The sequence below is a fragment of the Heptranchias perlo genome, chromosome 15, assembly GCF_035084215.1.
Source record: "Heptranchias perlo isolate sHepPer1 chromosome 15, sHepPer1.hap1, whole genome shotgun sequence".
Classification (NCBI taxonomy): domain Eukaryota; kingdom Metazoa; phylum Chordata; class Chondrichthyes; order Hexanchiformes; family Hexanchidae; genus Heptranchias; species Heptranchias perlo.
The window spans coordinates 57,557,504-57,584,903 of record NC_090339.1 but is presented as its reverse complement, the minus strand read 5'-3'; the positions used below and the strand labels follow the sequence as shown (position 1 = coordinate 57,584,903).

Genomic DNA, 27,400 nt, shown 5'->3' with positions numbered 1-27,400 from the left:
ACACAATAGTGCAAACATGCAACATGTTATGCAGGATCTTTCCTCAGTAGTTGCAATTGCAGTCACAGTCCCTTGAACACCTCCACCTGCCTCAATCCCTGGAGTTTGCCACTCCCAAGATATTGCCCCTGCTCCATCATTGGGTTGTACCCAATCCCTTAGAGACCCCTGTTATTTGTGATCTTGCCTCCATCAGAGTGTAAAACATTGACCTATTCCCCCCCACGGTAAAACTTCCCAAGAGCTGGTTATATCATCTCTCATTTGCAACAGGACAGTTTCCTGGGTGTCTCATTGTGAAGTTTCCTTGCTTCAACTCTGGCCTCTTCCCTCTGCATCCCCACTCAAATTTACAGTTCACCTAACTGCTGTGCTCCTGGGATACGTGTTGCATTTACTGCCCAGCTTGTAACCCCACTGAAGCAAGCTCCGGTTCATCTCCTGGGCTACCCATGAGAAATATCATAGTAGATCTTGTCAGAGATTCCAAGTAATGAACATCAGTTTACTTCTGCCGATGTTTAGAAAACCATAGTTTGGCTACTTTCCCTTTTCCTGATGTAACTCCACCGAACATAATAAATACTTGGGCTTTTGTGACAAAATTGGTAAATAATTGATGTAGTTTTGGGGACTATGACAAGTACATTAGATCCAGTGTTTTTTTTATCTTTGAGATATGGGTTTAATACTGCACAGACTGATACTTTTATTGACGGAGAGGGCTGTTAAAATGAAACTAACTTCATTTTTCTGACTCTCATTTCACAGTGGGAAATAATATGGTAGAGTTGAGTAATCACATTGCGAGGAACTGCCAAATAAATTACATTGAAAATAGAGGTGCAAATGACATGCAGGTGCATTAGAGGTATGCATTTGTCAAGTAGGGTTGGAACAGTGAAGTGGAAACTCATTGTTAATTTTGCATTTTAAAAGTTTTCAAACAGCCTAGTGGGGATCCTGGAAATAACTTGCATTAGTATTAACTTAATTTTATAATGTTGAGTGTTTACCCTAACAGATTAACAAATAATCAGATAACTTTTTCAAAAAAAACCTCAGTACTTTGCTTGGCACTTTCATCAGTTAAGTTTCCCAATGTTTTTGGTCAATGAGCCTGCGGCTCTGGGTGATAAATTTGTTTTATGTTTGAGAAATTTGAACATGTCTGTCTTAAGTTTGACATTGTACGTCTGGATTTTGCATGCCTGGCTTTTGGACATCAGTTAATGACTTTGTTGTAATTGGCCAGCTGAATACTTTTAAGGAAGTCATCAACTCCAGATATATCACCAGAATTGACTGCTGGGGTGGGGGGGGGGTCACTATCATCCAATGGCTCATCTACTATGCCATCTCCAAGGGTTTTACCCAATCCCTTAGAGATCACTGTTATTTGTGATCTTGCCTCCATCAGAGAGTGCAAAACATTGACCTATTCCCCCCACAGTAAAACTTCCCAAGAGCTGGTTCTAGCATCTCTCATTTGCAACAGGACAGTTTCCTGAGTGTCTCATTGTGAAGTTTCCTTGCTAGAACCGTTGAAGTTTACAGTACAGTTGGAGTCCATTTGGCCCATCGAATCCAAGCCAACTTTTTGTTAGACTAATCCAAAGCTGATCCCGCTGCCCCGCGCTCTTTATAGCCCTGTATTTTCTTCTTTTATCCAAATATTTATCCAAAATTTCTCTGGCCTCATTCCATGCGGCAATAATCCTATGAGTAAAGACATTTCTTCTATCCCTCTCCTCACTCTTTTAGTGATTGTTTACAATTGATGATTCCTCACCAACCAGAGGAAATAGTCTTTTCCTATTAACTTTAGTAAAATGCTTCCTAATTTTAAAAACCTCTGTTATTAGCCTTTGTCTACTCGAATGGAAATAGTCCCTGTGTCTTTCCGCACCCCTGGCATCATCCTGGTGAATCTACACTGTACACTCTCTATTGCTTCATTATCTTTTCTATAATGGGGCACCCAAAACTGCACACACAACTCCAAATATGGCCTAACCAATCTTTTGTATAAATTCATCACTAGTCCTTTACATTTGTACTCTATGCCCTATCTCAGGTACATATTTTGAGAAAGTAGTTACAGATTTTGGAAATTGTGTGAAGTTTGTATATTAACAGACCCACATTTTGCATAGCAAATTCAATTTGAAATCCCTGTCAAATTTTCTCCAATGCAAAGGAAAATTGCTCGTATAAGAGGCAATTGTATTCCAAAAAATGGTTTTTGTACGTCACAAACAGCTGTGCAACCCACTATTTCTGAACACTTATCTTTAAAACATTTTTGAAAATAATACTTTGGGGGGGAAAAGTTCGATGAGATTTTATTGCCACCAAGTGGGATGGGAGAACTTTAGCATTCGTAATTAGGTCCTACCATATGAATAATGGAAGCAAAATAACTGAGAATGGCTTCATGTAGTTTGACCAAATGGTTATGAATAGATTTCCTGTCGCATTATTTCATTTAATTTTTGGGTGTACTCTGGTTTCAACGAAACTGAAAAAAGCATAAATCCCAAATGAAATTCTAATAAATTAAAGGAAGGGAATTTGTTGTAATTGCCTTTGTTTTCTGTAGTAAGCTGAGAAATCTTTTATTTGCTCTATTCAATAAATAATAGAACTCTAAGACTCTAGCTTTGAGTAAAGTCCAACAGTTGAAGCATTTCATTGTTATTGCTAAAACTTAACCTTTTTATATTAAAAAAAATTGTGAAGTTTTGAACCAGTGCATTTTTGAACTTTTGTGTCAAAATATTGTCACGCTAAATAATTCTACATGATAAAGCTTGAACTTTAAGGAATTTTGTTATTCTTAAGAGTTATGTAAAAACTTGTTTGTATTTCAGCTACCGAAGAAACCAAAACATGAAAATTCAGATCCCTTTGCTGGCTCTTATTTATTTCTCAATCAGTGAAAGTTTGAAGACTGTTTCTAAAAGAAATTTAGGTAAGTCACTAAGTCTGGTTTTATATACTCCTGTTATCCAATTTTATCTGTATCGTACTTTATAATTGGGATGGAAGAATCTTTTCATATTCCCACTTTCTATGGCTTTTAAAATCTGGACACCTTCTTCTGGTATGGCTTGTTATGACAGTTTATCAATCCATTGTCATCTGGAAGTGCTTTAGTCAGCTAAAAGAAGTGTTATTTTGCTCAACTGTTTTGCAATGCAATTTACAAGTTATATTCTGTCAAGTTCTGCTACAATTCCTAATTGTAAAGCAAGTTCATATCTTAATTGGAGTTTTATTAACTGTCTTGAAAAGTGGTTAACGCTGTTCCGAAAGAGATCAGACCGAAACTGACTTATTTTAACAGTCTTTGGTAATGTAGTCAAGGGTCATGACCGTTTTATAGCTTCAGCTGTTCTCTGCTCTTCCAGTACATTCTTTACTTTGTAATTTTGTACCAGTGATGATATGAACTTAAAGTTGGTCATAGATATTAAATCAACGTGATCAGTGTATACATGACAGCTACCTTTTGAGTTCTATGTGTATGAAGGAATTACTATTTTGTCCACAGATTTTGCAGAATATCTATTGTGTGCAGAAACATTAAGCTTCTGCAGAATGGGATTAACAAAAGTTTTGATAATCAGGAGGACAGTTTAATGGTGGCATGAATTTTAATGAATTTGTAGTCTTGGATTATTTAAGAATTTAAGGAAAAAAATGGATCTTTTAATCTAAAAGGGTTCCCTCGCAAATTAAGATTTTAGTTGCTAAAATGAATTACATATCCTGTCCAAAGAAAGAATGGAGGTTTGGGATCTTTGACTTGTTCACAAAATTAAATGCTTAGTTTGTGAGTATTGTAAACTCTTATATATTTTGTTTCTGATAAAATCTATTGCTTTTGAGCCTTTTCTTCAACAAAAACCTTTACTGAAGTCTTGTGATTAGAAGGTTATGCTGATAGGGTTAGGTGAAGAGGGGTGAAAGGAGACTTGTTTGGAGCATAAAGGCTTGCATAGACCAGTTGGGCTGAAAGGCCTGTTTCTGTGCTGTAAATTCTATATAAATATGGGAAATAATAACAATATAATGTTTGTTTAAAAAAAATTGAGATTATGCAGTTTCATAACTATTACAGCCTGACATTTCTGATTGTATAATCAACAAGGAGATCAGGTATTTGCATCTGTTTAGCCTTCCAATAAGCACGAATAATAGTCCTCTCCCTGATCTTTATAACAGAAGAGTTCATGTTTGTGCAGCTTTGGATTTAAGTGATTGGAGCCATCAAATCTTTGGGTTTGTGTTTTGAAAGCTCCATTGATTTCAGTAATTTTATCAGTCCTTGGGGTATCTATAGATCATTTCATTATCTATGGCTCAGTCAAGCACCATTGATCATTTGGTGTAATCAGCAAGAGGGGCAATCCCATAACGATCCATTGAAATAAACTGTGTTATGTTAAAATGCAGAAATTGCTGTTTTTAAACATCATTGAGTATATTTCTTTCCTGCCTTAACCCGTTGCCCATAAACAAGTTGCGCATTGTGTAATTAGACTAATTTTCAACCAAAATAAAAATGCTCTGGGTGTAGTTTAACCATATTAATTGGCTCTTCTGATGATGCTTTTGACACCAGCTATTGAGATTAACTAAGGAATCAATTTGAAATAGTTTACCTGCAAAAGATGTGCACTTAACTCTGCCTTAATTTTTCTCTACTTGTGCACGATTTTTTCTTGGTAAACGAATGAAGCCAGTTTGTTTAGTCTGTGAAAAAACAATTTCAGTTTCATTTATTTCAGTAGCTTATAATCTCTCTTTCAATTGCCTGAAATCCTACTCAAACGCATTGAGATTGACAATTGTGCATATCTCACTTGAAATGATATGTATTTTTCCTTTTACTAATGCAATACGTTTAGTGTGTAGAGTTTTATTATAAAGGGGAGAATTTTTTTTTTTAAAGTTGCTGTTGTAACTTTTGATTTTAAAAACTTTAAGCATGATAATGTATTTGGGAACTTGATTGACTTGACTTAATTTTCAATTGTGCTCGGACCTAAATAATGTGGGATGTATTTACAATACAACTTCAGCATTGGTGCAAGTTAGAAACAAAGTTGGAATGTAAATCTGGATTCCAGGCCTGATCTGACTTCAGAACAAAGTGTTGTGAGAATCTCTGGAGGATGGAGTTGGGCCTTGACTAGGGATTTACACTACCACTTCTGTGTTGGTGTGAAACGTAAATGGTTTTTCCTACCGATACTCAAAGTTGTAGTTTAAATGCTCCATTAATAAGGGATAAGGCAGTTATCTCATATCCTGATTGGGCTTTTCCCATAGATGGTAACTGGGACTTTCTGCCTCTGCACCCATCAGCCTGAGATTTTCTGCTCATTTAAGACGAATGGCCAAAAAATGTGCATGCTTGCCTGCGGAGAAGTAGAAAATCCTGGTCCAGATGTTCTCTCTTAATTTTGTGTATGTTACAAATGTAGATGCAAATAAACTTTAGTTTTCCTCGTATTTTCATTCAAACATGCAGGATTGTTTTTCACTTTTAAGGCTATGTCGCACATTTAGAACATTCGCCCATCTACTGCCATTGTTTCCCTCTTTTCACCTCTTCATTTGCCTTTCTACTTTTCTTTTGGTTTTGTGGTCTTTGTTTTCTTCCTCTGTAGCTGCTTCTTTAGATTTGTCCTGCTGTACTCATTTCTCTTTTCTCTTTTTGTTTGCCCTCTCCTGGTGGCTCCTTCCTTCCTTCGTTTTTCTTTGCTTTTCACTCCATCCGTCCTTGCCTATGCTTTCTCTCGCCAGCAAGTCCCCGTCTTGGCGGCATGGTAGGACTGTGCATTTAGAGCATCAGTGTGCAACACAGCAAGTTGGAGCACTGATTTGCTCTGTTGAGCTTTTAACTTCTCGTGCCTCCCTCCACGAGGAAGGAGGACAAGATTGGGGCTCAGGTGGTTACCATGTTATGTGATCTTGTGTACACCAATCTTGTGTATCTGCTTCATGTTCAGCTAGAAGTAGCATTGGTGGAGGCCTGGGAGCAAGTACCTGACTATACTCCTGCTTGCAGTGGGTGAGTGTTATAATGAGAACAGAGCAAGTAGAAGAAAAAAAAAACAAAGTGAACGTCGACACCATGGTGTCGGCCAATGAGTTGGAGGCGGGGCAGGACTTACAGCAAACAGAGTCTATTTAAACAGCGCACTGCAGCAAACGGTTTATTTACTCCAGCAAAATGCAGTGAGTGGAGGATAGTTACATAATACAAATTCTGTGCGTAAAATCAATCCCAGACACTTACAGCAGTGCAGTCTCCAGGCGTGATTGACGGGGGAATTACCCAATCATCTCCATTCTGGCCAGGACTTGTGGTGCCACGATATGCAGCCAAAAAGAAAAAAGAAAAATCAAACACAAAGCTACATTGCTCTCTTTTTTTCATCTATACAATATTTTTAGGATGTTTCTAAGACAGTTGATAGTCTGTTTAGAGGTTTGAAGTATGTGAGTGTGTGTTTGTATTTTGACATGAAGCAAGAGGCAGAACCATGAAAGTTAGCAAAATTGCAAACTGAGATGTTGGCTATAATTCCCACGGGATGCTACACAAGCTGTGATCTTGGAGGGAAATAGCAGACTGGTATTTGTGGTGATTTGAGCAGCATCACATGATTACAAGTGTTCCCACGATGGTAAAGTCAACAGCTTTTTGAACTTAACTAAATATAGGAGGCTTTGGGGCTGTCCATGGCACACTAGGTATTTAAGTAAATCCATGCTGAGAAACCTTGTCACTGCCACAGCTGAACCAGAAAATGTTCTTTTTAAGCAAGGTGATTGACAATACAGGTGGCAGACCAAGTAACATGCTGTAGGATGTTCATAACTAGGGAAGGGGGAGAAGCAACCACCTCATGATATTTCTGATCCGCAGAGTGAAATTCCACTACTAGCATTAGCCGGGTCTCTATCCTCAATATTCTCAATGTATTTTAACTCCGAATGTTGCCTCTGCATCGGCATCTTTGAGTGTACTGTCAAGACCTTTCATGTAGAAATAATGCAGAAACGCAAGTCTTTATTCAACACGCTTTAGTAATCTGAGCAAACGGACTCTTGTGCAATTCAACCAACCATCGATGACTCCATTCGAACATATGGTTGCCTGTGTTCATTCTGCAATGTTATAGCAAACTTTGATGAATAACAGTAATGCAACAGTAGCTAGCACACACACTATCTGCACAACGGCAATTGTGTTCATTGCTCATTATATTGCTCGGGATGAGCAAATGGCCTGCAAATCACTTCTCCCAATGGGATCACCACAGATCCATCTGGCCAAACTCTGCCCAGTTTTCCTGCAATACACTTTGCAAGAAAGATATTTATAGCAGTGAAATAGTGGTTTAATCAGAAAGGCAATTGATTTTATTGAAATTAAGCTCTGATATACATACAAGCATTTATGTACAGTTAATTAATGTACAAAGCTACATTTTGCAGATATAGTTTTAAAAAAAAAACGCTCTAGGGATTTAAGATGATGGATTGAGTTAAATGACTCAATCCCTTGAGTCTGCACCTGAATGTTCAGTGGTTTAAGGTTTCACAGATCCATGATCACACCTAATTACTGGTATACTTCGAGATAACAAGAGAAAGATATGCAATAGCAAGAGAGAGATTTAAGATAATGATGGAACAGGTCTGCCTATCAGTCTGGTGAATTAAGAGTTCTTTGAGCAACTAATCAGTCTGCACTAAACCCCTGTTTGGGGACGGCAGGAACTTATTAGCTGAACACAAATGTGATGGTCTATAGTTCACCGTGTTTAGGATATTGCTTCTTAAAATATCCTAGGCTGAGATAAAAGGTTATGAAATTATCCAATGAATGAAAGTAGCTTTTCAAATTGCATTAAATCATGACCACTCAAATAGAACATTAATTCATTGCTGAAAGGAATGTACAGTGGAACTAACTGGTGAGACCAACTGTAAAATTCTGTTTCTAAAATAAATGCTTCAGGATTGAATCAGTGCACAATTAATGCTTCCCTGAGTGAACAACATGACTAATAAATATGCATATTTAAAAATAAATTGTGCACACCTCCTGTCTAAATTCCTACGTCCATATTTATAATAGAAATGGCCTATGTAAACTTATCACTGTAATTACATCCTCCAGCCATTGGTGGTGCTGTACACATCAGTTTTACATCTCCCATCTCCTCAGTTGATACTGCAGAGACACTCTTGTATTACAACAAACTATACTTCTCTGCTTCCCAAATTGTGGTAAGTTTTTTGTTATTTAACTATAATATCAAATCAAAGCATTATGTAAATTTAAGGACAAAATGTATTACTTTAAAATGGGAACAGAATTATATTTGTCCACCCTTTAATCCTGCTTCAGCTGTAGGACTACACTTGGTCTTGATTCTTGTGTGCGCAACACCAGAGGAGATTGACTAGTATTTATAGTGTAGTGTGTACAGTTATATGTGGGCAAGCCGGGAATCCTACCCTTTTTGTATCTGGCCACCAAATTGATTTGTGTTCTTTACATTGCACCTTAGAAGTGTGCAGAATCATTTAACGTCTGTAAATATTCTATTGGAAAGATGAAGTGATCCAGCATGGATCTGTGACCAGTATTCAAAATAAAAGGCAAGTAACATTTTGGGACCATGCAACAGGAGCCTTACCACTCTTAATTTTCTGGAAGGGAATGTTTCTGTATACATTTTATTTATTTAATTTCCTGTAATTCTAAGAATAATATAACACCTCCCAGTAAAGGTAGAATAAGAACATTAGTAGGCCATTCAGCCCCTCAAGCCTATTCCTCTATTTAATTAGATCATGGCTTATCTGTACCTCAACTCCATTTACTCGCCTTTGATCCATACCCCTTGATACCCTTACCTAATAAAAATCTATGGATCTCAGTCTGGAAAGCTTCAATTGATCCAGCATCCACAGGCTTTTTTGGGAGAGAGTTCCACATTTCAACTACCCTTTGTGTGGAAAAATGCTTCCTGATTTCACTCCTAAATGGCCTAGCTCTAATTTTAAGATTGTGCCCTGTTATTCTGGATTTTCCCCACCAGAAGAAATGGCTTCTGTATCTACTCTATCAAAATCTTTTAATCATTTTAAGCACTTCAATTAGATTACCCCTCAACCTTCTAAAATCAATAGAATACAACCCAAGTTTATGCAACCTGTCTTCATAATTTAAGTCCTTCTATCATTTTGATAAATCTGTGCTGTACCCCCTTCAAGGCCAATATATCCTTCCTAAGGTGCAGTGCCTAGAACTGAACGCAATGCTCCAGATGGGGTGTGACCAAGGCACTGTAAACTGAAGCAGGACTTCCTCCTCTTTGTATTCCAACCCTCTAGAGATAAAGGACATTAGCCTTTTTGAATACTTTTTGGACTTGTGCACTAACTTTTAGTGATTTGTGTTCTTGGACACCCAAATCTTTATTTGCTCCTGCACAGTATTTAGTCTCTTGTTTAGAAAATATTCCGATTTGTCTTTCTTGGATCCAAAGTGAATTGCCTCATACTTCCATTTGTGTTATTATAGAAAATATTATTGGAAATAATGATACTCCATACTAGATGAGAGGTTTTCCTTTGCATCAATATCCATCTCAAATAACCTAACCAACTGGATAGAATCTAATTCCTTCATCTTCAAGTCAGTGTTTCTTGAATAAAAACAGCCCCAACTCCTTGAGCTTATCCTGATAATTACCTTCTCCAGTTCCTCAATATCCAAAGCTTGACATGTTTTGTTGCATCATTCTAGCAATACAAGCTAAAACCCAATTTACTTTTCCAATGGCCTTGTCACACTGCTTGTGGAACATTTTAATGATTCATGATCAACGACATCCAGGTACCTCTCTTGATCAGTAACTTTCAGTTGGGAGCTTCTGCATGGTATCAATGTGCCTGGAGTTTTCAAAAGCCAAATGTATAATACTGCACTTCCCACATGGGCACATGTTCTCCTGACTTACCTAAATTGGTCTACAATCTATTGATTTGGACTAAATTTCCAACCCCTGTACACAATTTTGTGTCTTCTGTAAATATATGAATGGTTTCATTAATGCTGTTGTGCACATTATTTACTGAGGATAATCAACAATTGTCCCAACACACAGCTCTGTGGGATTCCACCTGTGGCTTGACACCATACAGTTCTATTCCATTGGTGATGATCCTTTGCCTATGAGATTGCACCCAATTGCCTATTCTACACAACATCTACCTATGATATAATCTTTTCTATTGGCTGTCTATATGGAATTTTATCAAAGACTTTCTGGAAATCAGGATACAATCTCTATCATTTTGCCATCATCTATAAATGTGGTTATTTTCTCAAAAAACTCAATCAGGTTAGTAAGACTGGACATTCATTTCCTTAAGCCATGGCTGAAATTTTGTAATAACTGCTGAAATCTCCAGGTGATCATAAATTACATCCCTAATACTTTCCACTGTCTTTTCTGCAAACGGTATCAAACTAACAGGCCTGTAATATCCAGGGTCCAATTTCTCCCCCTTAAAGAAAGAACTTGCATTTATATAGCACCTTTCATGACCCTGACTTCTCAAAGTGCTTTTGAAGTGTAATCACTGTTGTAATGTAAGAAATGCAGCAGCCAATTTGCCCACAAACAGCAATGAGATAATGACCAGATAATCTGTTTTAGTGATGTTGGATGAGGTATGAATATTGGCCAGGACACTGGGGAGAACTCCACTGCTCCTCTTTGAATAGTGCCGAGGGATCTTTTATATGCACCTGAGTGGGCAGACGGGCCCTCGGTTTAACATCTCATCCAAAAGACGGCACCTCCCTCAGTACTGCACTGGAGCGTCAGCCTAGATTTTGTGCTCCCATCTCTGGAGTGGGGCTGGAACTCATAACCTTCTGGCTCTGAGGTGAGAGTGCTACCACTGAATCATGGCTGACACCTTAAATATTGGGACTGCATGAGCCTCCTCCTAGTCCACTGGAAATAGCCCAGATTTCAAAGAACTATTAAATGTATGAGTTAGTGGCTCACATAATACATCTTTCATTACCTTTAACACTCTGGGACGAATGGTATCTAATCCAGCAGCACAATCGGCTTTGATTCTCGCTCAGACCGTTTATGTAGTTAGTTCTACTGAATCAATTTTAACAGCATCTCTGGCACCTTAGCATCACCTTCAACAGTGAAAGCTGATGCAAAGTATCTATTTAACACTTTGGCCCTAACCTGATAGTCATACCTACCCTGTTCTGCTAAATCTCTCAAAGAACTGATGCTCTCTTTAATATTTTTCTGACATCCGACATAACTGAAAAAAGTCCTTCCCATTTTTATGTCCGCCGTCACTTTTTCCAATGCCTTTTTAGATGCAACTTTCTATGTGTAGACAATGTTTCATTTAAAGTAGTTTTACTGTATTTTATTAAAGGTGCAGGAAAAGCATTCTTTGTGGACAAAGATTTACTGTACTAAAGCAGTCTGGGTCATGATAGCTTGGTTGGAAAAGGGAATGGAGAAGGTAACATGGGGAAGGCTGACAAAAGTGTCTAAAATTTATGAATAGAATTGTAATTGATAGAAGTTACAATTTATTAACAAACAGATCAAAATAAAATAAGATCAGGGAAGGAAGCTGAAGAACACCTTCATAAAGAAGAAAATGTTAGCAGGAGTACTTTCTAAACAAAATGTTTTCCACATGCATTATTTAAGTTTTTGCCTCCCCATGGAAAACCTATCGTTTCAGATGTAATATCACGTTAGTGTTGGTGCCAAACTTCTAATCTCTGCAAAATCAGCAGCATTATATTACACAATTGGCATCAGGACACTGCAAAATATCACCCACAATGATGGCCAATGCAGTATAATTGTTGCATGAATTTATATAACTCCTATCACTCTGTTCATCTACAAATTAACAAATACATTCACATATTTTTCATCAAAGTTGAATGATTCTGGCAAAGTGCCACAAATACATCCTCTTTCATTAAAGCAAACCAATATTATCCTATTATGATATAGACTTTCAATGTGACCCAAAATAATGATTGCTGCAATACCTTTTGTTAAATGTGAGGTTGATTACACTTAGGATTGTTCATTTGATATGAAAAACCTGGTGAAATGTGTGATGCTCATAAAAATACACATTTATAAATTGGATTTTGGACTGCCTCACAATGATCTAACTCCAGTTTAGTTGGTGACAGCCAAATCATTTTTTGAACTTGAAGTTGATGTAACCATTTAAAATATTAACTTCTCTATTTCAGAAAAGCACTTAATGCATGAACAATGATTTTGAAGTATGACAAATTGGTGAAGAATCTGTGTAATGTAAGTAGCAATCAGTCTACCAGATGGTTGAAAATTAAGACAGCACAGAACAATGGACAGCAGTAATGGAAGCAATAAACAGCACCTCCCCATCTCTACAAGCAGCAATTGGGTCAAATTTTGGATAATTTTGTACTATTGACTTGCATGCACTGAAATGGGTTAAAGACTATTCAGTTTCATTTTACTGTAGACCTCATAGAATTATACAGTCATCATAGTGTTGAGACATTCCAACCATTCACTTAGTCTGAAATCAAACCCAGGACCCAAATGGAAAACATTGTTCTAACTATATCACCAAGTCAACTAGTTTTCTGTTTCTAAATTGCAGCAAATCTTTTTGTGTGCACAGTTCATGTTTTGTGTCACAGTTCAATAGATCACAGCTCTGTGCATTTCCTAACACATCTGTTAAAATTTCAAGCAAACTGGTTAAGGACTCTTTAAAATAGCGCATAAATGAATTGAACTCAATTGCATTACACAGTACATGAAAAATAAAGCCCAAGGTAATTTAAGCATACATATCGAACTGTGACATTTATGCAAGTCCATTATTGTGCATCCCCTTAAAAAAAAATGTTCATTCCTTAGAATATTCAAGTTGAGTTTCCGCAAACTGGGACTGCAACAGTCTACCATCATCCCATCATTGGGATGAACATTCCTTCTTCCTGCTTGGCACGCTGCTGGACCAGGCTCAGTAACTTTCCCACTGGTAGTTCACCAGGATCGCTGTAAAATCCCTTCAACATGACCCTCTTCTTCTGGTGTCGTTTAGCACTTAGTTGGGAACAGCAAATGGCAAAGCTCCAAAGGCAACAGAAGTCCAGAAACTCCACTGCCAAATCATTCCTGAGAGCGCTCTAGTACAAATCCTAGCTGTAAACTAAAATGGCAGTCCAGCTGGTAAGGAAACAGGTTATAAAAAGACTGTAAAAGATGCTCCTGCTTAGTTTCAGCTCCGTACCACAGCCTTGCAGTGCTCCCTGATGTTTTCTGACAGACTCTCTTTATCCCCACATTCTCTGACTGTCCGCTGGCCTCACGATTATTTAATCAGGCATCCAAGCTGGCCCAGATTTCCTGACTTCTAGGTCACTCTAAACTCTAACCTTAAGCAAGTCTCCGAACCACCAAGCTTGATCCTGGGCACGCTTACTTCTGAAATGGACCCTGGTCCTTCTGGCTTCCATCCTCAAGGCAGTATTTAAAGGACTTTTATAGCAGTTGTGTCCTATGGAACTCTGGGTCAAAGTCTCCAAACACATCCCGTGTGATTGCAGTTTCAGAGCACTCTTTCTCCTCATCCTCCTTGACCAGTCCATGCCTTGAATGATCATTCCATCTTCCTACACTGGCTCTCTTTCATGGTTTAGCATCACCAAGAGCTCTCAATCTCTGTCCTAATTTATTCAGCACAAGTTCTCCACTGGTTTCTTTTCCCCTGCCTGCGTAACCATTTCTGGTGTGCCACTGGGGTTCCATCCTTTGTCCCCCCACCCCCATCTTCCCTATATGTATCCCTCAGCAACATCATTCATAAAGCTACTCTTACTTTCTGCCGTTATCCATAGTTCTTTGTTACTAACGGACCCATCATCTGTGCAATTAATTTACCACATTGGAACATTGACTATTTTTCATAAAGGAAAAAGAGGGACGTGTGTTTAGAATTCAGAAATAGCCAATGACAAAGAATGAATTGCAGATGTGTTGGAGCTCCCTTGTTAGTTTTGATGCGATGCCACATGTAGTGAGCGAGGATCAAATATTCTATTTCTGATAAATTTCAGTTTACACTTTTAATAATGTCTGAAATGCTGTGACCCAAGAATTTACAACCCTCAGCAGTACCTTAAGCACAAAATGTTGAATTGAAGACATGATTATTTGGGATACTTGTGCATTCAGATAGAGAGGTTACTCTAATTGCATGCTAATCTATTTCTCTGATCATAGAGCTGTAAGAACTGAAAAATATGCAAAGCAAGCCCATATTAGCATATCAAAGAAGCCTTCAAAAATTCTAATCTAATTTATATTTTACTGTTTAAATTTTTTTGAGGCATTGATTACATCAGTATGTTACTGAATGACAACTTGTTCAAATTGATCAGAGAAAGTATGCGCAATGTAAATTTTCAATATTCACATGGATCATTGATGTTTGAAGAAACCAGTGTACAAGCTATCAATATAATCTTTTGTCTGAGTGAAGGAAAGCAACAGAGTTGCAAGTACATAACATATCTTTTCTGTTGGCTAATTATATTAACGCAGAAGTATTGCTGATTTCTTAGTTAAAGACCTTGAGTTCAGTTACCCTCTTCAGGATTAAAAGTGGACCAATGCACAAATTGGAGGATGGATTATACAGGATTAAAATTGGAACACAATTATTACGGTTTCATTGTTGATCCTTTCACTTTTTTTTATTCGTTCATAGGATGTGGGCGACACGGGAAGGCCAGCATTTATTGCCCATCCCTAATTGCCCTTGAGAAGGTGGTGGTGAGCCGCCTTCTTGAACCGCTGCAGTCCGTATGGTGAAGGTTCTCCCACAGTGCTGTTAGGTAGGGAATTCCAGGATTTTGACCCAGCGACAATGAAGGAACGGCAATATATTTCCAAGTCGGAATGGTGTGTGACTTGGAAGGGAATGTGCAGGTGGTATTGTTCCCAAGTGCCTGCGGCCCTTGTCCTTCTAGGTGGTAGAGGTTGCGGGTTTGGGAGGTGCTGTCGAAGAAGCCTTGGCAAGTTGCTGCAGTGCACCTGTAGATGGTACACACTGAGGCCACGGTGCGCCGTTGGTGAAGGGAGTGACTGTTTAGGGTGGTAGATGGGGTGCCAATCAAGTGGGCTGCTTATCTTGGATGGTGTCAAGCTTCTTGAGTGTTGTTGGAGCTGCACTCATCCAGGCAAGTGGAGGGTATTCCATCACACTCCTGACTTGTGCCTTGTAGATGGTGGAAAGGCTTTAGGGAGTCAGGAGATGAGTCACTCGCCGCAGAATTTCCAGTCTCTGACCTGCTCTTGTCACCACAGTATTTATGTGGCTGGTCCAGTTAAGTTTCTAGTCAATGGTGACCTCCAGAATGTTGATGGTGGGGGATTCGGTGATGGTAATACCGTTGAATGTCATGGGGAGATGGTTAGACTCTCTCTTGTTGGAGATGGTCATTGCCTGGCACTTGTCTGATGCGAATGTTACTTGCCACTTTTCAGCCCAAGCCTGGATGTTGTCCAGGTCTTTCTGCATGTGGGCATGGACTGCTTCATTATCTGAGAGGTTGTGAATGGAACTGAACACTGTGCAATCATTGGCGAACATCCCCATTTCTGACCTTATGATGGAGGGAATGATGAAGCTGCTGAAGATGGTTGGGCCTAGGACACTGCCCTGAGGAACTCCTGCAGCAATGTCCTGGGGCTGAGACGATTGGCCTCCAACAACCACTACCATCTTCGTTTATGCTAGGTATGACTCCAGCCACTGGAGAGTTTTCTCCCTGATTCCCATTGCTTCAATTTTACAAGGGCTCCTTGGTGTCACACTTGGTCAAATGCTGCCTTGATGTCAAAGGCAGTCACTCTCACCTCACCTCTGGAATCCAGCTCTTTTTGTCCATGTTTGGACCAAGGTTGTAATGAGGTTTGGAGCAGAGTGGTCCTGGCGGAACCCAAACTGATGACTATATGACTAAGAAATAACAATCTATCACAATATTAGGAATATCCATATTACCAAAGACACACCTTATTGCTTAAGGCAGATGGATAAATCTTGTGTACAAGTTTCTCTTGAGACTAAAGTGATTGCAATTTTATTAAATAAGACTTGCACTTGGATTCAGATATCCTTGGTAATGTGGATACATCCATTAATTTTAAGAAGTGATGGTTTAACAGTACAGGCAGCTGGTTGACAGCATTTTAGTGCATTCTCCATTAATTCGGTTCAGTTTTAAAGGTTTCGGCTTAATATTGTTTCAATTATACAATCGATATGTGGTCTGTAAAGTAGAACACAGTTTTGTATTCTCGAGCACTTAAGCTCCATTGTTTACAACATTCAGCTGTTCCAAAATTTATGATGATCAATTTTTTTGGTAACTTTCTCTATTTAGATTTCTGCGCCATTTCCCTGCTACCCAACATTCCCCATCTGAGAGAATTGGAGTCCAGTGGCTACCTGGTTTCTAACCATACAGCTGTGTAACTAACTAATCAAAATTGGGCTTCAGTGAACAAGAGGGAAGCAAATTGCTCTCCAATTTCCCCTCACTTCAAACTTTTAATTCATCTACTCTGTACTTCCCCTGGACAGCCTGGCCCTGATCCGAATTCTTACTGTCAGGCACTGCAGCAATAGATTTGTATTTTGGTAAAGATTTGGACTGCGGTACATCAGCACACCGGCATAGACCTGTTGGGCCGAATAGCCTATTTTTGCGCTGTAAATTCTATGTAATTCTATATTAAGATGAAGAATGCAACCAACAAAAATAAAACCACTCCCGAATTAGGATGCTATAATTCACACTCTAACTCTTTGGCCCAATTTCAGTGGTGAAAAAGCAGCGACTATGCTCATAGTTACTAGCATTGTAGTCAAATGTCTTTTCTTTCCTTGCTCTCTTTCAAATGAGACAATGGGCTCAATTTTAAAAGGGTGCCGGGATGGCAGCGGGGAGGGGTGGTCAATGGGCACCCGACAAACCTGAATTTAAAGAAACACTTACCTTTCCCCATGCAATCGTGAGGTAATTGATGCTCATTAATCTTGTTTCTGTGTGACAGGTTGGCTGCTGACAGGAGCTACAGCGCTGAGATTTTGGGGTGGGGGGGGGGTCAGTGGGGAGAAAGAGAGAGAGACATCATCGGGCGCTGGAACACAAATTGGGGGGGGTGGGAAGGATAAAGATCGGAGGGGGGGAACAATGATCAGCGGGGGACACAAAGATGGGGGGGGACATCGGGGGAGTGGGACATCAGAGCGGGGGGTGCAGATGATGTTGTTTGAAAGGTAGGTTTATTTATTTTTTTAACTTTGTGAAATGTTGTCTTATTTAATTTATTTTTGCCTGATCCGGCAACCGGTTTCACCAGGCGTGAATCGGAAGCAGTGGGAAAGCCGCCCAGGTAAGTTGAAAATCGTTGCAACTACCTACTATAACAAATAATGTACGTTAAGTACCTCAATGAGGTACATTTGCTTCTTTAAATATTGTCTTGCCGGCGGGACTTCCAGATTCCAGAACCCCGCGTGCACACAGATGCGTCTGCGTGAGACGGGGAAGTCGGCGGGTTGGAGCAGGGTTCCTTACCCGCTCCAGAGTTTACTGATTATTTTTTTTCCCCTGCCCCCAACGCACCCCCCCCTCCCCCGCATGAAAATCAAGCCCGAAGATTGAGCTATAGGGCTGTTTCATATTCGGCTCTGCTGTTGATATCTTCTTGGGTTCAGTGGGTCAGTCGCTCCCATTAGCGGACTAGCACATTTCTTTTTTAGGACTTGCACCCACGACCTTCTGACTCCGAGGCGAGAGGGCTACCAACTGAGCCACAGCTGACACTAAAGGGAAAGAGATGAATATCGAACATTCTGAAGTTATTTTAACTTCTTACATTAAAACCAAGTACAGGACCTTTATGCAGTTGCTAATAATTGTATCTGATTAAACGAATATTTTTATAGCACACTTATTGAAGTAACACTGCAGATCTGTTTTACAAGTACTGGTTGATAAATTAATTCTGTAAATTATTGACATGTTTGACTACCATGATGTACCAGAGTGATTGGATATGGATTTGTGTTTTTCATTTCCCAGATGTGGACTTAAGGAGGTACGTTAATTCTTGGCCATTCTCATGCGTAATCTAGTGGTTAGTTAGACATTGATAGCCACAGTGAATTGGGAAAAATTGAACTTGCTTGCCATCTTATCCGTTGCATGGTGCATTGGGATCCTCGATAAAGGGGAAGAGATGAATATCCAGTATATCGAAATTACTTTGACTTCATGCATTAAAACCAAATAAACTTAAAACATCTTAATACGAACACGGAATTCAGTATGTTTGTATATTTACAGGTCATAGAATCATAGAACATTTACGGCATACATTCATCCCATCGTGCCCGCGCTGGTCATACTTTGACACTAAAACAAATACTAAATTACAGTAATTTAGCGCCTCAAATTCAGGAGTAGCTTTATTAACATGACTTAAACTCTAAACTACATCAAGAAAGGCATAAAATATAACTATATAATTTAAATAAAATGCACCATTTACTTTTGCTTGCCATAGCTTTTCTACACTTCATTCTATTTTCTTTCCAATTCTCTGAACTATTTTAACATCTTTAACCTTTTTAATTTTACTATTTTCCCTCTACCAAAATTATCTTTTGTAGACCAATTTTCTTGTCTTTGTAAAAATCAACTTTAAAGCATTTAACCTTTGTAACATTCTGTAAGGTCCTAGCTCCCTCATTGATTTTGGATGTGGGCACAACTTTAAAGAAAATAAGTAGGGCTTAGGCTAAAAAATTGTGCCAGCAGCACTTTTTGTAGATAATTAAAAGCCCAAATAGCAAACATCGACACAATTGTATCCTAGAAGTTGAAGCCACAAGCTCTGCTCCTTTGCTATCGATTGCATTCCCTTCCCTGGTTACTGTCTCAGACTGTTAGCAACCTCGACGTCCTATTTGACCCTGAATTGAGTTTCCGACCCCATATCCTCTCCATCGCCAAGACCTCCAAAGTCATCTGCGGCATGTTAACAGCATAAAATACTTCTAATGTATAAAACACACTTCAGGGGCAAAATTACCATATAATTGCAGTGTGCAAAAATTGTGCAGTGTTGTTGAGTAATTTTGTCATTTCAAGTTAATGCAGTTTTCCAGCGGTACAGTGCATAAAATTATTCTGTGGCCTTCTCACTTTACAGATACATTACTGCTTTTGTCTGGTTTAGCTTTTAAACTGCTCATGAAAAATTGCACAATTATTCACTTAACTTGAATTTTGCAGATTTCACACACTAAAGCATTGGACCCACTGAGCGAGCACATTGCATGGAAAGGCAATTGAGCAGTCATGGAACTACTCATGAAATCTTGTTCTTTGTTGACTTTAACAAAGAAAGAGATCAAAGGACAATGATTTAAGAACACGTTGAATTCAATGAATGTTGTGTGTCTGTTTGCAATGTATTACTGTTGCTGGCCTCCTTTGGTGTGTCTTTTAATGCACCATTTTCTGACTTGTGAGCTTCTTTTATTAATTAAGGGAGCTGGATAGAGTGGGTGGCCCAGAGGTAATATTTTGGGAATATGATGGCTGGCTTACATCATCTTTATTGTCATCTCGAAGAACATGCACTGTGTGCAAGCCAGCAAGCTTCCAGAGGGTGGGTCTCCCATCACTGGTTCAGAGGTTAGTGGCGGCATGAGAATAGTGTCAACCTGGGAGTCAGCTGCCCATCCCTGTGCTGCTGCATGCATCCCCCTCCCACAGGGTAATTCTTTATGGCACTGATCTGGTCTATCCCAGAGCACTGCAACGCCACAAGGGCTCGGAACCTTTTTGTCATATTGCCTGGAATTTGCCTCCTAATATGTTGAAGCCTGCCATTATTGAACCCTGGAATTAGATTCCAATGCCTCAATAGCGTCAATGGGAATGTTCATGAGAGGTGTTCTGACAGTGTGAGGTCTTCACAACCATTGCCAAGTGGGTAATGGTAGAGTGTAGTGCAGACAACTGTATCATCGTAGCAGGGATCACATTGCCAATGTTTGTTGAAATAAGCTTCCCCCCCAAGGAAGCCACACCACCTGTCAACATATCGCGCACACATTCCAATTACTGGCATACACTTTCACACTCATGCATTATCTTTCTTTTGATCGCTATCTCTGTGAGATCTGATTGCCAAAGCAGCATTGTGGGCCTGTGGCTGAGTGGGAGCTACCTTTTTTTTTGGTCCCTTGGCCCCGTGTCTTTCTGTGAAGAAAACAGATGGTTCATTATTGGTGTTACAGTCAGGTTATATTAAATGCTACAGCACTGCCAAAATAAAATATGCATTTGTGCTGTATCACTGTGCGTCCCTAGACAATGATAAACCGTGGCCAAAATTACATAAAGTTGTGTTAAGCGATGGCTCAGTTTTGGCCTCCTGCTTCATCTTCACTTAAACCCTCTAAAACTTCCCCATCAAAGGTATTCAGCATTGCCTCATTATGAGGATTAAGGTCATCGTACTCGTAATTACAACCTCCAGTGTGCATCCCTAGGAATAGCAAAGGAAGCATTGATAGTACAGTGAGTACATAACTGCTGCAGTACTTTTTCCATAAACTGGCTAACTGAACTCTAATACCAGATTCATACATATATTCTCACCACTTCTTGGTGTCAGCAACTACACTGTGCAGCTAATCATTACCCATGGGGCGTAAAACAAAAAGTAAAGGTAAGCATGAGGACAGTCAAGTGGTAGTTGTGAATGATTCTATCATTAGAGGAAGAGACAGCTTTCTGATGGGGGTTGCTGAAGGATGAACAGCCTCCAGACTCTGTGTAAGGGACACAACTGAGCAGGTGGGATATAAAGCAAAATCTGGAAAAGGAGGGAGACAGTTGACATTAGGCCGTTTTTATTTTATGAAACTGGTGCGTTTGCCTCCATCTAATCAGCTGCACTTGTGCAGATAAACTGATAAAATGCTCAACCTAGCTTTTTCCAACAGCAATGGAGAGACCCAGTGTTTCGTGAGCCTGGTGACTTTCCACCATCTCTGCCGCTGGCAGTTGCCTGTTGGGAGAATAGCACCAGGTGGAAATGCAAAGGGGGAAGAGCAGTTCCTGTAGGCCGCTATAGCAAGTCCTCAACTAGTGGATAATGTATTGATGGCCTAGGGTATTCCTTATTTCCTGTTGATTCTTGGAACTGGACGAATAGTCAAGCAAAGACGGTCACGCTCACTCACGGTAGTTTTGTTAGTCAAAAGTAATTGTTTAATGATATAATTCATACGAGCATGAAGCAAAATCAAACCATACATATGACTTTCCTTTATAAAATCCCATTATACACTTAATAATTCACAACATTATTATGTAATGACTTAACAATTCATCCACACATCAGGCAAATCATGTAATGTATACAACCTTTAAACCAAAGCTTTTACTCATCAAGGCCGCTCCGAAATGATCAGCTTCTTTTGTCTCGAGGTCCTTTTCTTACATAATGTTCAACTGCAGTGTACGTTCCTTGTGACTGCTGTGTGGTGGAGACTGTTCTTCTCTCAAAGTCTTTTTGTATTGCTTTTACCAATAGGATTGTGGAATGCCATTCTTTTTGTCCAATCGCTCCCTGTTGCTATGCCTCAATCATTAACATACCGCAATGATTGACAATTTAGGCATTGATCATGTGACTGGAGACCCTTTGATGTAGAAAAGACCATTTGCTCGAACCATGGAATGTAAAAGGCCCCTTTACTGTCCCTGTTTATGGCCTTTCATGTAGATTGTCCCTATACACGGACATCCTTAATGGTCCTGACGACTCCAATTTTGATTGCTTCACTAGTTTCAAAACCATTACTTATACCATTTGACCATATGCTGGATGCAAAACTATTTGATGTTTTACAAATCAGAGTTCTTTGAACAGATTACCAGTTAGGAATGAAAGGCCTATGCTTTTTTCACACCTATCACTGCTTGCCCGATCCGAAGCATTTGATGTATGCCCTTGTTACCTTTTCTTGCATTACTCCCTGTTGTATTGAAAAGCTTGTGTTTCCAAAAGCCTGACAACCCTCTCAGCTCAATATTATCCATATGGCTTATTCATTTAATAATCTAGATATCTATCTGCAGTACAATGTTTATGATCCTGAAACTCATACTTCTCCAATGCCATCAGCGTCACTGAAGGAAAACAAGATTTGTGAGAACACAATTCCCAAACTTTACTGCATTTTCAGGTTTTCAAGTGCCTTTGTTTAAAAGGGGTACAATTAACCTTTCCTTCAAATGTCTTTAGTTAAAGAGGTTTTGAACCCCACAATGGTTTAGTGAATTGAATTGAAAGGAAGACGACAAAGCAGTGAACTGTCCTGAATATACACCACAAGTTTTTATAAAGACCTAAGGTAAAATTTATTTTCCTGACTCTGGCACCTGTGAAGCACATATAAATTTTAATGCAATCTGCAATTGGAAATGGCGAGACTTTAGGCCACAGAGCTGCGTTTGTGTATATAGTTGTTCATAGATGTATTGTAGTGGTTATTGTTTAAAAATGACCTTTGTTACATGATTTTGATGTCAGTGTTTTTCGGTTAGGTGCACTGGAGGAAGATTTAGATTCATTATGAGGGGGCTTAATGCTAATGATGGCATGAATATTAATAATTTGTGATTGTTGCAATTTTATTTCACAAGAACAGCTGATTGCATTTATATAGTGCCTTTAACATCCATAACATCCCAAGACGCTTCACCGTAGCGTAATCAGACAAAAATAAAAGTTGAAACCGAGCCAAAGAAGGAGATATAAGGACAGGTGACCAAAAGCTTGGTCAAAGAGGTAGGTTTTGAGGGGCATCTTGAAGGAGGAGAGCGAAGAGACAGAGAGCTTTAGGGAGGAAATTCCAGGGCTTAGGGCCTTTACAGCTGAAGGCACGTCCTCCAATGGTGGGTCTGTAACAGAAGACTGGTGATGGTACATTTCTGGTTTTAAAATCAGTTTAAAAAAAAAATTACTGTTAGAAACTTACAAAGATTGTCCAAGTGACATTGAATAAATATTTTTGAGAGAGAGTTAAAAGAATTTGTATCTTTTCCATGAAATATTTTTTTCAAAATGATCTTCATATTGTTCATTAAATTATCTCAACAAATAAAATTTTCAGCTTCTGAACACATTTGTTGCATTGGAAGCTGTTTCAGTGCCTGATTTATAAGTAAATCAAAAATGTAGCTTTAGAATGAGGTATGCATAAAAAAAAATAATTCCAGCTTATGTTGTATTGTGCTTGAACATGCCACATTTTCTAATCAAACCCTATAGAAGCAGCAAGATATTTTGATTACATTTTCTGTGTATTCTTTGCAGTAGGGAATATAAATTCATCCACACATCTCATTATTCTGAGTTTTATTATTTTTTCTAGTGGTAGGATTTCTAATGGATTTGCATATCAGGTGTCAAGGTTTTGTCGTAAGAGGGTGGCGTTGAGGGAAAATTTAATTTTCATGAGTTAGCTCTGTATTTGTGCTAGCCTTAATGGTTGTGGGAAAAGATCATCGCAGCTGAGTGCATATTGATTAGTTAATTTAGTGAAACTGATTCTGAAGTTACTTTGGCTGAAATTGCTACTAACATGTCCTACTTAATTATTAATTTAGATTTAATTAATGTGCAAGAAAACTGTTTGGAGGCTTCTGCACCATGTAACAGCCTATTTCTGTGTAGTTCTTATGAGGCTTATGTTCCCATGTGCTTATTGGATTGTTTACTTTTGGACTTGAGCCAATTTGCCAACATTATAAACCATAGGATCATTTGTTAAAATTAATTCAAATTCAGTCGCATTTCTCTCCTCTTGTGGTGTTCCTGGATTTGGCCCTTAACTTCATCAGGTGGTACCACCAAAAAGGTAAGTTTCTGAAAACCAATTTCTTACCTGAATGTGGAGCCAGGAGGAGCAAGAGTACTCCTCCCAGCTCCATAGCAGCCCGAAGGCCATTACCAGCACCTGCTCGACCCCCTCCTGATTGCCTCCCCAAGAACTACCTGAGGGCCTGAAATTGATGTCAGCTCCACTGGCGAGCTGCCTGGGGATGCATAGCAGGCATCTGCAGCTCGACTTTCTAATTTAAAGGCCAAAAAAGGCATATAAATCTTTATATTTCTGCTATTTGTGTTCGATGAAAATGAAGGAAAGTGCAAGATTGACCTTACAAACTTCAAAAAGTGGCCAATGCCTTTGTGTGGTGCGGGCTGCTCCATACTGTTAATGAAAGTTAGTAAGATGCTGCCATCCATGGAGTGAAGGTTTGAACTTCAGCTTTGCACACTCAAACCTAAAGCCAAAATCTGTGTAAGTGAATAGAATTTGAAACATTCTTAACATAAGAAGGAACAGGAGTAGACCATTCAGCCCCTCAAGCCTGTTCTGCCATTCAATTAGATCAGGGCTGAATCTTAATTCCATCTACCTGCCTTGGTTTTGTATCCCTTAATACCCTTGACTAACAAAAAATCTATCAATCTGAGTTTTGAAATTTTCAGTTGACCCCAGCCTCAATGGCTTTTTGAGGGAGAGTTCTGGATTTCCACTACCCTTTGTGCGAAGAAGTGCTTCCTGATATCACTCCTGAATGGCCTAGCTCTAATTTTAAGTTTGTTCTGGACCCCCTTGTTCTGGACTCCCCCACCAGAGGAAATAGCTTCTCTCTATCTACCCTAAGTCAATTAAAAATTGGTGGCTAAAAATGTATATATCTGTATTACATAATAACCCAACTTATTGTGTTCTCCAGCCTCTCAAGGAGGTGAATGAAGGGGGACCCTATAGTGATGTACAAACTCCTGTGTGCAATAGAGAAGAAAAATCCAGAGCACTTTCAAGTTCAGCTAAGTAGGACTGGGTTGGGGGGAGGGGGCAAGAGAGAGGCAGTGTACAAACAGTTGAAAGGTAAGTTCACAACTGATGTCAGGAAAAGCTTCTTCATACAAAGAGTAATCAATACCTGGAATTGTTTTAAGATGGTGGGGATACAAACACTGGAATCGTTCAAGAGGCAGTTAGATGCTGTGATGGGAAGATAAGCTGGATGGAGCCAAATGGTCTTCCTCTTCAATACTTACCTTAATGATCTGTATTCTTCATTTTGGAGTTTTACTCTTTTTTTAAACCAGGACATAACTAGTTCCATTCAAGTATTTTGATGTGGCTTGGGCAAAATTGTATAACATAATGCAAATAAACAGTTGCACAAAACCTCCTGAGAATTTTATTAGGTATTGTAGAACCCTCATGATTTTTTTTTTATTTGTTCACGGGATGTGGGCGTCGCTGGCAAGGCCGGCATTTATTGCCCATCCCTAATTGCCCTCGAGAATTTGTGCATTGTTCTATGTTTTGTTTTGTCCTATCTGAGGAGAGAAGAACATACCCTTGGTGGTTTAATGAGGATGTGTCCATTGCTTGGAGCATTACATATGTTCAAAATTTTGAGCACTCCCTAGCATTGAGTAAACCCAAACACTTTTTCCTGCTAGGTTTTCAAATCCGAAACAAAGAGATGTCACTGTTTTTCAAGCAGTTTTCACTGTTGTATGGCAGACTTACAGCAGTATGAGTGGGGTTGGGGCAAAGTCAAAGTTCAGTCATGGTGTTTATCACAAATGTGCACAGCAACATGGGTATAAATCAGGAGCACACTTTTCTTAAAGACAGAATAATGGATGCTTGTGAGTGATTTCTAAACACCAGTCTTATCAGTGAATGCATATGCTACACTAAACTACAAGAAAGAAACTACAGCCATTCACAAACATCACATGAACCTCCAGATGAGATTTCAGCCTTGAATTGAGCCCTACATGTGTCATTTTTAAGTAGTAGATCTCCTGTAATGCCACTTATGGATAATCCCAGTCTTGCTGCGGTTGTGTGTTAATTTTCTGTCTGGTTGTAGTGTGACGCAGATTGCTGTTGTACATTTTGGGCACTATAGCTCCACAGGTGAAAACTCTCTCCTACAAACCAACTTTGTCCACAGCAGCTGGAAATCCCCAGGATCTAAGATCCAGGTGAAATTTCCAGTTTTCCCAGACTCCAGACAGAAGGGCTGATCTTTTCAGGAGAAACTCCTTGTTGGCATTTCTAATATTAAAGACTCTATTCTATAGGCAACTTTTCAAAGATTTTATGTTTTTGAAGAATTGTATATATTTCTGTTACTTAGAAATTCTATTCTAGTTGTAAACACTCGTTGACTGAAGAAGGAAAATGATGACTGAAAGCAACAGGAAGAAATTATTTGTGATTTTATTGGTCAATTAATGAATGGTGACTTTGGCAAAAATGCAAACTATCAAATCCCTCACTTTTTCTTCCCTGTTACTTGTTCCTCGCACAATTTGCTGTTTTTGACTTGTTTCACAGTCAATTGAATCTTTGTTAACTTACTGAAATAGCCACTTATCTATTAACACTTGTGGCACACACCAACTCCAACAAAGTGAGCCTGACCACCTCCCTTGACATTCAGTGGCATTACCATCACCGAGTCTCCCGCCATCCACATCCTGGGAGTCGCCATTTACCAGGAACTCAACTGGAACAGCCACATAAATGTCATGGCTACTAGCGCAGGTCAAGAGCTGGGTATTCTGCGGCGAGTGGCTCACTTTCTAACCTCTGACAGTCGCCAGATACTTCTTTAGCAGCACCTTGCACAACAACGACCTCCACCACATAAAAGGACAAGGTCAGCAGGTTCATGGGAACACCACCACCTTAAAGTTCCCCTCCATCCCGACTTAGACATGTATCGGCCGCTCCTTCATTGTCGCTGGATGAAAATCCTGGAACTCCCTACCTAACAGCTCCTGTGGGAGCTCCTTCACCATATGGACTAAGGCGGCTCACCACCACCACCTTCTCAAAGGCAACTAGGGATGGGCAATTAATGCCAGCATCGCCTACATCCAGAGAATGAGTAAAAGGAAACAATGAACTCCACAGACATGTGACCCTTTGGAACTATGATACCTGTGAAAAGTGCGACACGGTTCTATTCCATTTTCACTCTTTGCCAGCGGTGGATGTTATGGATAACAGAGGACCGCATCCTAATGGTTAAGAAACTGCATAAGTTGCCATAATTGTGACATTGTGTTACCACCGCACG

The 27,400-nt window shown here is 39.3% G+C and overlaps 1 long non-coding RNA gene across 1 annotated transcript in view; it reads left to right on the top strand.

Annotated features, from left to right (window-relative positions):
• Window positions 1-831: 831 nt before the first annotated feature.
• The window catches only part of LOC137333132 (uncharacterized), a 74,834-nt gene continuing 48,265 nt past the window's right edge, over window positions 832-27,400 (top strand). The window contains exons 1-2 of the long non-coding RNA XR_010965802.1: window positions 832-871; window positions 2,874-2,974. This is a non-coding gene — a long non-coding RNA (uncharacterized lncRNA). The remainder of the gene's footprint in view (window positions 872-2,873; window positions 2,975-27,400) is intronic.